Source organism: Onychostoma macrolepis, chromosome 21 (genome assembly GCF_012432095.1).
Source record: "Onychostoma macrolepis isolate SWU-2019 chromosome 21, ASM1243209v1, whole genome shotgun sequence".
Lineage (NCBI taxonomy): Eukaryota > Metazoa > Chordata > Actinopteri > Cypriniformes > Cyprinidae > Onychostoma > Onychostoma macrolepis.
In genome coordinates this window covers 28496010-28509524 of record NC_081175.1, presented here as the reverse complement: position 1 = coordinate 28509524, position 13515 = coordinate 28496010, and the positions used below count along the sequence as shown (strand labels likewise).

Here is a 13515-nt window from a genome sequence, read left to right as displayed (position 1 = left end):
CATTAATTTGTGCATACATTTAAATATTGTTTCATTTTTTAGCACAAAAAAGGTTTGTGTATGCATTTTTACATTACTTTTTTAAAGAACAGACTAATCATTTGTGCATGCATTTAATTTTAGTTTTTTATAAACAAAAAACTATTTTTGAAATATCTTTTTAAACAAACCATTTATTTTTGTATGCATATTATTTTTTCTCTTTTTACTCAGAAATGCATTAAAAAACTGTAATAAAGTAGGTTGCACATTCCATTTCATTCCTGCTATAAATATGACCCCATTCCTCACATAAAGCATCATGTGGCTTCAGAAGAATTATGATATTTTATTGTGGGTTTTGGTGGTTCTTTGTTCTTTTTCATTGTCTGCTTTCATTGAATGTAAAAAGCATTGTGAATATTATGTTTAACATCTCTACTTTTGTGTCCCACAGAAGAAATCACATCAAATGGGTTTGGAACGGCATGAGGGTATGTAAATGACAACATTTTCATATATGGCTGAATTATTCCTTTAAATAACTTGTTGTATTTTAATAAACCCACTTACTTTATATGTGACCACATGAAGAAGTGTTTTGAACGCACATTCATTGATTTTTCACAGATGTGTTTATTTCTGATCAGATATTGAAAAGAGCAGAATATAATGAGAAGAACTGCAGACTAACATCAGACTAGAATAACACACACACACACACACACACACAGATCTCCTACAGATGCATGATGAATGCACAGGATGCGATGTCACACTTGAGTGAGCTGTGTGTGTGTGTGTGTTGCCATGTGACAGATGCAGTGTGTATCTTCAGGCACAGCTTCCGTGAAAAGTACTCTTCATTTATCAATAATTGGGCCTTAATTTCATCTGGCAGAGATTGGAGCGGACAGCAGCACATCCTCACCGCAGCTCTCGGATCAGCACACACACACACACACACACACACAAACTTTCCAGGAGTTTGTGGCAAACACTTGTTCGTTCATTCGTTCTGAATCATTGAGTGATCTGATCTGTGCTCTCGGTTCTGATGGAGGTTACAGTGATGCGTTTTTCTCCAGAGCGTTCGGGGTTTTGGAAATGACCCGCTCGGGGTCAGAGGTCAGGCAGGGGATTGGTCACAATAATCCTGATCCGTCACAGATCTGTGGTGTCAAACATTCAGACTTGCTACTGTCTAAATTAACATCTTGACACCTTTTGTCCATCAAATTCAGCCATAAAAAAAAAAAAAAACATAGATAAAGAAATTAAATTATTCAAATCGAACTTGATTCTGATACATAATGAATTGTTTTAATAACTGAATGGAGCATTTACAAACATTCATTGGCTAGCTTGTGTTGTTTTGACTGATATTTTGACTGGTAATGTTATTGTTTGATGATATCTGTTTAATAAAATCTGCAATGTATAATTTAGACAAATTATAGGCCAGGCTTTTAACAGGGACCAAAAAGAGAGAAAGTATCACTCCAGTTTTGATTAGTTTGCATTGGCTTCCTGTCAAGTTTAGAATTCAGTTTAAGGTACTGCTGTTTGTGTATAAATCTGTGGCAGGTTTGGCACCATCTTACCTGTCCGATCTCCTCTTGTACCATGTGACTAACAGGCCTTTAAGGTCATCAAATTCTTTATTGTTGTTGGTACCTATGACACGCTTGAAACTTAAGGGGGATCGTGCTTTTTCGGTGGCTGTGGAATAATTTGCCATTGTATATAAGATCAGCCTCCTCTTTTCAGGTTTTTAAATCATCACTTAAGACTTATCTTTTTAAAACGGCTTATTGGGAGTAAATGCTGTCAAATATTTGATTATGTGTGATATTATCTTTGTCATAAATTTGCGATCTCTTTTATATGGTTAGTTGTTTTATGTTTTTATTTGAATTTTGTACAGCACTTTGGTCAACCCTGTCGTTACTAAATGTGCTATATAAATCAATAAACTAAACTAAATTGTTCTGTAGCTATTTAATCGTTGTTGGTTGATATAAATTAAGCAGGGGCGGCGTTTCTGTATGGCAGTTGCCATGTCCTAGCCCAGTCTGGTGCTGTGAAAAATGATCCAAACTTCATATCTCTTATGTTTTTACAAAACTTTTACCAATGATAAGCATTAAAAAGAGCTTGTCAGTAAAACTTCGTAATGCCATTGGATCCTCAAACTGTTATAAATAATAAACAAACTGTAATAAATAACTGATGATTGAATAGTACAGTGTTTTCTTTACTCGAACACTGTCTGTAGAGGCTTTTGTGTTTGAAGAGCGGAGAAGTAGGCTATTTGCCATCTAGTTGTAGCCAATATACTTTTGTACGTTTTAAATATCCTGCATGTGCATTTAGCGCTTCATCGTTTATATCATGAGATTTTGGCCAAGTGCTATTAAACAACAAGAAAAACTAAGCGCCCATATAGCTACAATAAACGTTATACAGTCATGGCCAAAAATATCGGCACCCTTGCAATTCTGTCAGAAAATGCAACACTTCTCTCAGAAAATTGTTCCAATTGCAAATGTTTTGGTATTCACGTGCTTATTGTTTTTGTTTGCACTGCATCAACACAAAAAAACAGAGAAGAAAAGTCAAATTTGATAAAATTTCACACAAAACTCAAAAATGGACTGGACAAAATTATTGGCACCTTGTCAAAATTGTAAGAAATAATTGCTTTTCAAGCATGTGTTGCTCCTGTAATTTGTATTTAGACACACCTGTGGCAAGTAACAGATGTGGGTAATATAGTAATCACACTTGCAACCAGTTAAAATGGAGAAAAGTTGACTCAACCTTTATGTTGCGTGTCACACTGAGCATGGAGAAAAGAAAGAAGTGTAAAGAGTTGTCTGTGGATTTGAGAGAAAAAATTGTGGAAAAACATGGACAATCTCAAGGCTACAAGTCCATCTCCAGAGATCTTAATGTTCCTGTGTCCACAGTGTGCAATATCATCAAGAGCTTTACAGCCCATGGCACTGTAGATAACCTCCCTGGACCTGGACGGAAGAGCAAAATTAATGAAAAATTACAACGAAGTATTGTTAGAATGGTGGATAAAGAACCCTGATTAACTTCCAAACAAATTCAAGCTGATCTGCAGACACAGGGTACAACAGCGTCAGCTCGCACTATCTGTCTCCATCTGAATGAAAAGAGACGCTATGGTAGGAGACCCAGGAGGACACCACTGCTGACACAAAGACATACAAAAGCAAGACTGGACAAAACCACAATCCTTCTGGGAGAACGTACTGTGGACAGATGAGACAAAAGTAGAGCTTTTTGGTAAAGGACATCATGGCACTGTTTACAGAAAAAGAAATGAGGCTTTCAAAGAAAAGAACACAGTCCCTTCAGTCAAACATGGCGGAGGTTCAAAGATGTTTTGGGGTTGCTTTGCTGCTTCTGGCACTGGATGCCTTGACTGTGTGAACGGTGTCATGAAATCTGATGATTACCAAAGAATTTTGGGGCGCAGCGTAGTGGCCAGTGTCAGAAAGCTGCGTCTCCACCGGAGGTCATGGGTCTTCCAGCAGGACAATGACCCGAAACACACTTCAAAAAGCACTCAGAAATGGTTCCAAACAAAGCGCTGGAGAGTTCTGACCAGCAATGAGTCCAGATCTGAATCCCAGAGAACACCTGTGGAGAGATCTCAGAACAGCAGCTGGGAGAAGACATCCTTCAAATCTTATATGACGTGGAGCAGTTTGCAAAAGAAGAGTGGTCCAAAATTTCCAGTAGAGAGGTGTAAGAAACTCATTCATGGTTACAGGAAGCGACTGATTTCAGTGATTTTTTCCAAAGGGGGTGCTACCAAATATTAAGTTAAGGGTGCCAATAATTTTGTCCAGTGCATTTTTTGGGTTCTGTGGAATTGTATCAGATTTGACTTTTCTTCTCTGTTTTTTTTTTTTTTGTGTGTTGTTCCAATGCAAACAAAATAAATAAACCTGTGAGTACCAAAACATTTGCACTGCAACAATTTTCTGAGAGTAGGGTTGCATTTTCTGACAGAATTGCAAGGGTGCCGATATTTTTGGCCATGACTGTATAACCTGTAAAAGTTGATGAAAGCGTATAATGCGACGCATTCACTGGTCAAAAACCTTGTTAACTCCATTTGAGCTTGATTTTCATATAATGTTAAGTGCAAGTGTCTGATACAACACTGACGACGCAGTCTTTAATTATTAAAATGTTTTTTCCCTTTCTAACTTTTATTATTTTTAATTAGTATTAAAAATGTATAACTAAACAAAAAAAGACAAAAGAAATAGTGCAACAAATTTAAAAAAAATCCAATTAGTAAGTTTTAATTATTTTTTTTTAGTTGGTTTTTTTAAAATTGTTTTTCAGTTTTAGTTATTTTGTTACATTATGTTAAAATTAGTGCTGTCAAACGATTAATTGCGATTAATCGCATCCAAAGTAAATGTTTTTGTTTACATAATATATGTGTAATGTGTATATTTATTATGTATATAGATACACACACATACAGCATATATTTAGAAGATATTTACATGTATTTGCATGTATGTATTTGTACTCATATAAATTATATCATATATAAATATATTTAATATATAAACGTAACATATTTTTCTTAAATATATACATGCATGTGTGTGTATTTATATAGACATAATAAATATACACAGTACACACACATTATGTTAACAAAAACGTTTTATTTTGGATGCGATTAATTGTTTGACAGCACTAGTTAAAATAATGAAAATGAGAGAAATATTGCTTTGGCAACAAGTTAAAATAAGGTCTATCTATCTATCGTCTGTCTTTACTTGAAACGACTCAAAGTAAACCAATAATATATCAAATATGTGGCTTTCTAACTAGTTCATTAAATAGTTTTATGTAGTCTAGTTAATTGAGTCTTGTGCAGATTATCCATTAATGCCTGTCCGTTTGTACTCCAGGCCTTTTCATTTGATTATTAAATACGCAGATTGTTAATCTCTGACTGCTGATTTTACAGCTTGCAGCATAATCTCATGTCCAGTAATCTCTCTCTCTCTCTCTCTTTCTCTCTCAGCGGCTCCGCTGCTCGCTTATCCCTGTTAATTTAATTACAAATGACGTGATTAAAAATTCATTAAAGTATTAGGTATAAAAAAACATGTATTTCCATCAGGGAGACGCGATTAGTACACTGACCCTCGCGGCTCGGGCCCCTGGAGTATTTTACACTCTCGTCTCTGTCTCACAGGGGTTTTATAGTAAAATTGAACCCATTCTGTTATTAAGGGAATCCTATATTTATTTATTTATTTATTCCTGTAAAAACACCTCATACGTCTTAATTCATAGTTATGTATTGGCTTGTATGTTAAAAAAAGCTGCTTCTTTGTTGTATGATTGAGATACTATTATACTTTTAATTCATATTTTGAATGTTTTTAAAAAATATTTATTTATTTAAATTTAAGTTTAGTTTTACTCATTGTGTGTTTTTGTTTATTTTTATTTTTTACTTTTTGTCTATATATTTTTTGTTAAATTTTAATATTAATTAAAGCTCTGTTTATTTATTTATTTAGTTTGAGTTATTTTAGTGCATCAAGTTAAACTAAAAGAAAATGAGAAATCGCCATGGCAACTAGCTGAAATATGATCTTTGAGATACTTTAGTTTTTATTATGTTAAATTAGTTTTTACTTTTATATTTCCTTTTTCGTTTTTATTTTAGTTGGTTTTGTCATTTTTATTTTATATATTTTTTTTTTAATGTTTGTTTATATTGTTTTTATTGATTTTATTATTAAAAATGAATTTTGCTAAGTTTTATTGTTCGGTTTTGCTTATTTTAATACATCAAGTTAAATGAAAATGAGTCTCAGCAACTATAATGCTATTTAATTTTACTAACTAAAGTTTTTTTTAATTTTTTTTTTTAGTTCATCTAGTTTAGTTAAACTGAGAAATATTGGTCTTATTAAAAAAAAATATATATATATGTTTTTTAAACATATTTGATTACCTTTTATTTAAAGTTTTTTAATTTATATCAAAAAGGCCTAACAAAAATATTTTTAAGGTTTTAATTTTAGTTAACTATAATAATCCTGATTATCTGTTTGAATGGAAACAACGTTTTCAGTGTTTTTATAAAAAAATTTTAGTTTTGTTAAAAAGCTTTTGTGGTCACTGATGCCTTATTCTGAAGGCTAAAATCAGAATGATATAAATAATTGTTTCCGAACAGGTTTCCATTGTCCAGACAGACTGATGACAGGAGACGGAGACGTTTATACATTCAGAAAAGCCGCTCTTGATCTGGGATCATCTAGAGACTGATGGTGTCGCCTCTCAGTTGCTGTTTTGACACCAGAAATGGCGTCTGAAGCGCGCTAAGAAGTAAGGATGGATCAGACGAGGTGCTTGTGTTTAATGACAGTGGTATGAGATCATTATTCTGATATCAGTCCTCTAATTGCCGTCCTCAGGTGCTTCTGGCTCTCAGCGTGGCCGCTCCGGATCCAGGTGTGAACGCAGTCTCTGGTTTGGCAGGTGAGAGCTTGTCATGTGTGATCGTCGTTTGCTTCTCAGGAGAGGCGGCATTAATGACACGTTTGTCACGCTCTCTTTCCAGATTAGATTAGCCCGCTAATTCTGCGCCGAGACTCGCATGGCGGAGCGCGATCCCTCCATTAGCGTTATTACTGATGGAGCTTGCAGCAATTAATTGTCAATCAATTAATGAGGAGAGATCAGAGTGATTGCGGTGACCTGACGGAGGGCTGGATTTCAAGTGCACTACATAGACAGCAGCTCGTACTCTTAGTGCTGCTCAAAAGAGATTTTGTGGTGGTGAAATAGTCCATTTCTGATGAGAAATACTTTGTTTTTAATATTGACTGGATTTTGAAGTTTGAACTTTGCTTATGCACCACCAGACTCTGACTTGACAGTGTTTTTGTTTTGCATGTTGGCTTTCATGAGCATTAGTGAATTAAAATATAGAAATTTCGATGCATTATTTTCATTTTTATTTTCATTTGGTCTGAAAAAAATGCATCGAGTGTCAGGCAACAAAAAAAGAAAAAAGAAAATATAAGGTGCTTTTTTGCCATAAAAGAGAAGAAACAACAAAAGCAAAAGATGGAGTTTCAATAAAAATAGTAAATTTTTAATGAGAAATATTTTTAATAGTTTTTCTTATTTGCTTATAAATTACCTAAGTTAACTTTTTAAGAATTGCAGTGATTTTGATTATTTTCATTTTTAGTCAAATCAACCAAAAACCAAGATAAAAAGATAAAAAAGAAAATATGTAAATATTAGGGGTGTCAACGTTAACGCATGCGATTAATCAAAAAATTTTTACGCGTTAATATTTTTTTAACGCAGATTAATCGTTTGATAAGGTTTGACCCCAACTTCTTCCCATCATCACAGCACGGAAGGTTATCTATCATTGTGTGATGAGGGTACAGCACCAGTGTTGCCAGGGTAACGATAGTCAAAGCAATATAAAAAATATGAACTACAGGCTGAATTTGAGTACTAACATGCATTATGGGCTTGAATGAAACACAACCAGACACACACACACACACAGAGTGTAGAATTGATGGTCAGAAGTCAAGTCCAATCCACACATCCAGCTGAACAGCGTTTGTTGAGCTCAGAGGTCAGAGGTGAAGTGGCTGTTTCTGCTGTTATGAGTGCCGATAGCAGACAGAACACATCTCTCGCTGCTTTTGTTCACTTACAGACTGACAAATGCCATGAATGTCCAGACTGCTGAGCTCTGACCTCTTACCTCTAATGGAGCACTGCTGAAGGTTTCTGCCATTCAGGAGTCCAGATAAATATATGACACATTCGGTGTTCAAGTGTGTGAATAAGTTGAGGTCAGGAGGATTAAACGTGGATGAGATTACTGAAAACTAGAGGAATATAGTGTTTGATGCATTAATATTTAAAAAGCTATTAGAAGATCAGAAGCCAGATCTTCCGTAAATGTCTTCCTTGTGCAATATTTGCATTGCATTTATTCATTTAGCAGACACTTTCATCCAAAGGTTGTTAGTGTTGCTTTTATTCACAATGCATTGAATCATATGTTATTTTCTCTCTTTTAATACATGCATGTGACTTTGCACTGTGTTTTAGATGCATGAGTGAAAGTTTGAATCTGACTGATCAGTAGAAATGAAGATGAACACAGCAAACGGCTGCCGTGACGGGTTCATACTGAAGTGTGTATGCAGGTAAACTTTAAACTCGTTGGTTTTCATTTCCATTTTCACAATTTAAAGCTATGTCTAGTGTTTAAAGGTGTTTTGTATTGACTAACAAATCATTTGCCAAAAACATTCTCATTACTGGAAATAATACAAACATTAGGTGAAATAAAAGAAACAATTCCAGCCAAGTTTTTTAAGTACTAAACTAATTACAAGTAAATTAAGTACAAATAAAAACTAGAACTTAAGAAAAACGATAGAGATGTAAAAAAAAAAAAAGGTAACACTTTACATTACATTCAATGTTACCTTCCCTATAGAACAGGTGTATACCTTGTTCTTTTATTAAACAAACTAAATAGCCTTATGTTATTTATCTTATTTACACGACGGCTTGTCATTTATGTCTCTACTTTACATGGTAGCGCTCTCTGTATCGCGCGCACAGCGGAGTTCCGCCCCGGTTCGCGCACACACATATACACACACACAAACAAACGTAAGCGCACACACAAGTGAGCATACTACCACTCCTATTTGTAAATATTAAGCCGCAAAACGTCTATTTAAATATGACTTCTGCGTGTCTCTGTGTTAATGTATGGCGCAGACGCGCGGGTTTGTTCACTCATACAGAAGCGCGCGACGCTTGCGGTGATATTAACGTCTGTCGTCTCACTAAATGAGGACATCAATACATGAACAACATCTCCAGAACTGCTCTGAGAGTTACTTCATGAGCAATCGAGCGTTTCATTTGAGAAAAACTATCCTCATATCATATACACAGAAATGTAAAGGTATTCAAGGCAACCCGTCAAAATAAAAGTTCGGTTTCACTTGAAGACATTGGGCAGAACGTAATAGGCTACTACTACTAAAACTATTAAAACCTTATCTTTAAGGAATAATCATACAATGTCTTCAATGTTATTATCAATATTAAATCCCCTTTATTTTTATGTCGGGAAAAAACGCAAAAGCCTTTAGGTAGGCTACCTTATGTAATTTTAAATTACATAATTTAATTTAATTAATTAGCCTAATTACCACGACACCACGAATTACCACCATATTATGTTTGCTTCTTGATGACTGCTAGTTGTTTACTACTAGTAGTGAACTTATTCTGATCTACTTGGCAGAATTCAAATGAGCCATTTTAATCTAGATTAATCTAGATTAATTCCAAGATTACAGTGAGATTAATCTAGATTTAAAAAATTAATCTATGCCCACCACTAATATATATATATATATATATATATATGTATGTATATATGTATGTATGCATATGCATGGGAGTTCTAGATTTAAACTGGTATTAAAAGTGAGTAACTACAATATTTGCATTACAATATGTATTATTATATATTCATATCATTGATCTTTTACATTTATCATTATTTATCATGAATTATCATTGTATTTATTATTTAATCCTCAAAAATAACTATTGTTTTTAAATGTTTAATAACATTTGAACCGCTAATCCTATCTGAATTCTTTAAAAAGTGTCGTAAAGCAGAGCTTCTCCGCTTTTCTGAGATATCATATTTGTCTCAGTTGGGCATTCAGAGGCTCCGTCCTCACATTTTGACAACATTGATTGGTCAGAAGAAACCAATGCATTTCGTCTCTCTGAGCCAAACAGGAACGATTATTGATGCTAAGTCCCACCCCCGTGCCCAGATTGGTTCAAACTGTCACATATTCAACCAATAAACATAGGTTTTGGTCTTTTGAACCATTGTTTAGCATGTTTCTATGGGAATTTGAGCAAGCGCAAAGTGAATGTAAAGTGTGTTGTGCATGAAAACAAACACACAATAACACATTTGCATGAGAACACTCTCTGAAAAAGCCCAGAAAAACACAGGACAGCGCACTTTGGCATAAAATAAACCAAAAGAAAAACGGTACATATCGGATAAAAAAGCGGTACATATCGGATAAAGCACTGAAATTTAGGTATTCGCGTCGCGAGGCGATGACCCGGAAAAATCGATTCTGACGCAGAGTACAGCCAGTGGATCGATCCATTTGGCTGTTTTATTGTGTAAATAATACTTATATAGTTCATAAAGATAATTTGCACTATTTTTTTTCTATTGCACTCTATATATTTCTCACCCATTTTGTGTGTAGTTTGTGAATCATTTGCACTGCTTGTATTTTTGTTGCACAAGACAATTTTTTCACAACTTGCACAACTTGTTTGTGTTTGTGGTTTATACTCAGATTGAAAATATATTTTTTCTGTAAAAAAAGTAAATTTTATACTGTATTTTGTTATTATATAACACGGTTTCCATTTTCTTTGAAAAAAAAACATTTTCCTAAATGTTTTTTTTTGGATACATCTATACTGTTAGTAAAGTAAATAGACCTGTTTTTCACTGAAAAGCGCCTATAACAATATTATAATAAATGGCTATAACTTGCTTGGGTAGACAAAATTTTATTTGGAAGTGTAAAACACACAGATACAACTTTTTAAAGAAAAAAAATCCAAACTGGAGGAGTTTCTGTGTCTTTCTTGCGTTTTTCTTAAAATTCTGGAAATTCGTTAATTCTTAGAGAAAACAAAGGGAAAATTGAGACTTTAAATTAGCTAGACTGAAACGTCAAGCTCTCCTGTTTTTAATGATATATGGCACTTGATGCTGACTGCTAGAATAGGTCTGAAAAAAACAAAGAAAAGTACAGGCGTGTCAGGTGCCCCAGAAATGTTCTCTGTCTTTAAGGGTTAACTAGTAGGTAAGGCAATTTAGAAATATTTTATTTATTTATTTGTATTTGTATTTGTATTTATTTATTTTCACACAGGGAAACAAAAATGAAAGTCTCCAGTTTCTCAGATATTTCTCCAGAAACATGATCTAAGCAAGTCGTGTTCCAAATTTGAGGTTGATATCACAAAAATGAGGTTTCAGTACAAAAGACTGGATGAGATTCGCTTCCCATTCATTTTCAATGTGGTCATTATTGATCGCGAACATTACAAGTAACTTTTTAAAGTTTTTTTTTTCCAGGCTGTTTTTATTTCTGCTTACAGGACAAGAAACATTTCGATTCTTCAATGAAACATACCATAACTCCAGGGATGGTTCACCCCAAAATTAAAATCTCACTTTCAAATAGTTTCAAACCTTTGTTGTTGTTTTTAAAGAATAGAATTAGAATAGAGAGTGCTGGAGTTAGAGGGTCAAATAAAGATGGAAGAGATGTGTTTTTAGCCGATTCTTGAAGATGGCTAAGGACTCATTTTGAAGGATGTTGGTGACCAAAACAGCTCACGGTAGCCATTGACTTCCATAGTATTTTTCTCCATGCAATGGAAGTCAATGGCTACCGTCGGCCGTTTGGTCATTTTTGGCTGCACTGTGCCTTTGAGTCTCGGTCTGAGCAATGAAAGAGCGTCGCCTGAGCACTAACAGGTATGTGTTTGTGTGCGTTTCTATCCAGTGGTTAGCGTGTGTTTGTGATATGTCAGTGTTTGATAAGCAGATGGGCCGCGTGTCTGTACCTGCTTACCGTAGGGACGCCACTCAGTGACCCAGTGCAGTGTGGGTAGAGAGCGGGTGTCAGCAGTCGCGCTCTAATGAATAATAATCCCGCGCGTGTGACAGACGGCGAGGGGGAGAAACTTGAAGGCGATGCTAATTCAGTGATTCCAGCAACTCCTCGGACGGATGTTTTTGTCATTTCTGGACGGGCTCCAAAGCGGAGGGAGGGGTGACGTTCCCTTTGATGAAGAGGCTCACCTTTACAGCGGGAAGCGTGTGTCCACGACGCTCTCATTAATAATGCGATCGGGTCAACACAACCTCTCTTGTCTGAATATATGAGATTCCCTCTGTAGTTATAAGTTTGAGATGTCCCTGTGCGGCCCCAGCGCTCCACCTGTGTGTGTTTACACACCGATTCGTAATACAGCATCACCCAAACGCAGGGAAACAAGGACGGGACGGAGTCACGCCGAGGTCAAAGCCAGCAGATTCCCGCTAAATGACTTTTAGTCTAAAGAGATGTCCCAGAAATCACGTTTACTTTTGAGAGGGTCATAGCAGTACACTTGCAGTTACAGATATTTGAAAGAAACTTGCTGGTTCTTAGCAATTGTTTTAATTTACTTGCAAATTCTGGCTGAAAATTGTTTCTACAGCCTTTTTTTTTTTTTTTATAACCAGTGTGTTATACAAAATTTTTGTGAATGTTTGAATTGGATTTTATTTTTTATAAAAATTCATTAATTCCTTCATTTGCTGTGTGCTATTGTCTTTTTTTCTTTTTGCTCTTTTTAAATATTACTATATACTGTATGTGTGTGTGTGTGTGTGTGTGTGTGTGTATGCATGTTCGTTTTAGTTATATTTGACAATAATAACCCTGATTCATAGTCCTGCATAGGCCAAAAATTGCATGATCTGACCGACATTGCAATATTATTATGTCAAATTGCAAGTTTTTAATAAGTTTACTAGGTAATTTGTTGTGAAAAAAGTGCACTGCAAAAAATTGATTTTCATATTGAGTTTGTTTTAGATCAAGATACACTTACTTGAGATGCAAAATGATTTTCATCAAAAATAAACCACCTTTTGAATTAAAATTTTCTTGCATATTTTAAGCATAAACTTGCTTAATTTTAATACATTTCTCAATCCCCCCCCCCCCCAAAAAAAACAGTTTGCATCACAAGTGAACATACAATATCTTGATTTTAAGTATACTAAGTATATAATTAGTCAATTTTTGCAGTGTTTCACCGATATACCCATTGGTGCATAAATACAACGTTATAATTTCTCACATTCCAGTTGCTCAAATGTTGCTCTTTTATGGCTCAGGAAACTTAATGGAGTTGGCAGTTATGTTTCATTAAGGTATCAATTTTGAATGCTTCATAAAAATAAATAAATTTAAATAAACCATAATAAATTAAAAATATATATATAATGGAATAGAACACATGCAAATAAAATAAAATAATACTTAAAATATATTTAAATTATATTTAAATATCTATCTAATAGTTGCTCTTTTATATCTTATGATGCTTAGAGTTGTTTGAGATGTGTGACGTTTGATCACTATAGGATCTTGGTCAGTCTGAGCACAGTTTGAGATGCTGTTGAGATCTCTATTTGACAATAACAGAGATATGAAGAAGACCTCAGCTGTGATTTTTCTTTGCTGTGGGTCTCGTCGAGGTCTGGTTTTGTTCTGGCGCTGAGAAGTGTGTGCCGGATCAAACTATTGTAATTTGCATAGCTGTCACACT

The 13515-nt window shown here is 34.7% G+C and overlaps 1 long non-coding RNA gene across 9 annotated transcripts in view; it reads left to right on the top strand.

Moving 5' to 3' along the window:
* Positions 1-13515, top strand: part of LOC131529435 (uncharacterized) — a 61123-nt gene that overhangs the window by 30391 nt on the left and 17217 nt on the right. For all 9 annotated transcript variants that reach the window (XR_009268094.1, XR_009268092.1, XR_009268093.1 and 6 more), the window contains exons 8-11: positions 437-473; positions 6242-6393; positions 6483-6546; positions 8155-8252. This is a non-coding gene — a long non-coding RNA (uncharacterized LOC131529435). The remainder of the gene's footprint in view (positions 1-436; positions 474-6241; positions 6394-6482; positions 6547-8154; positions 8253-13515) is intronic.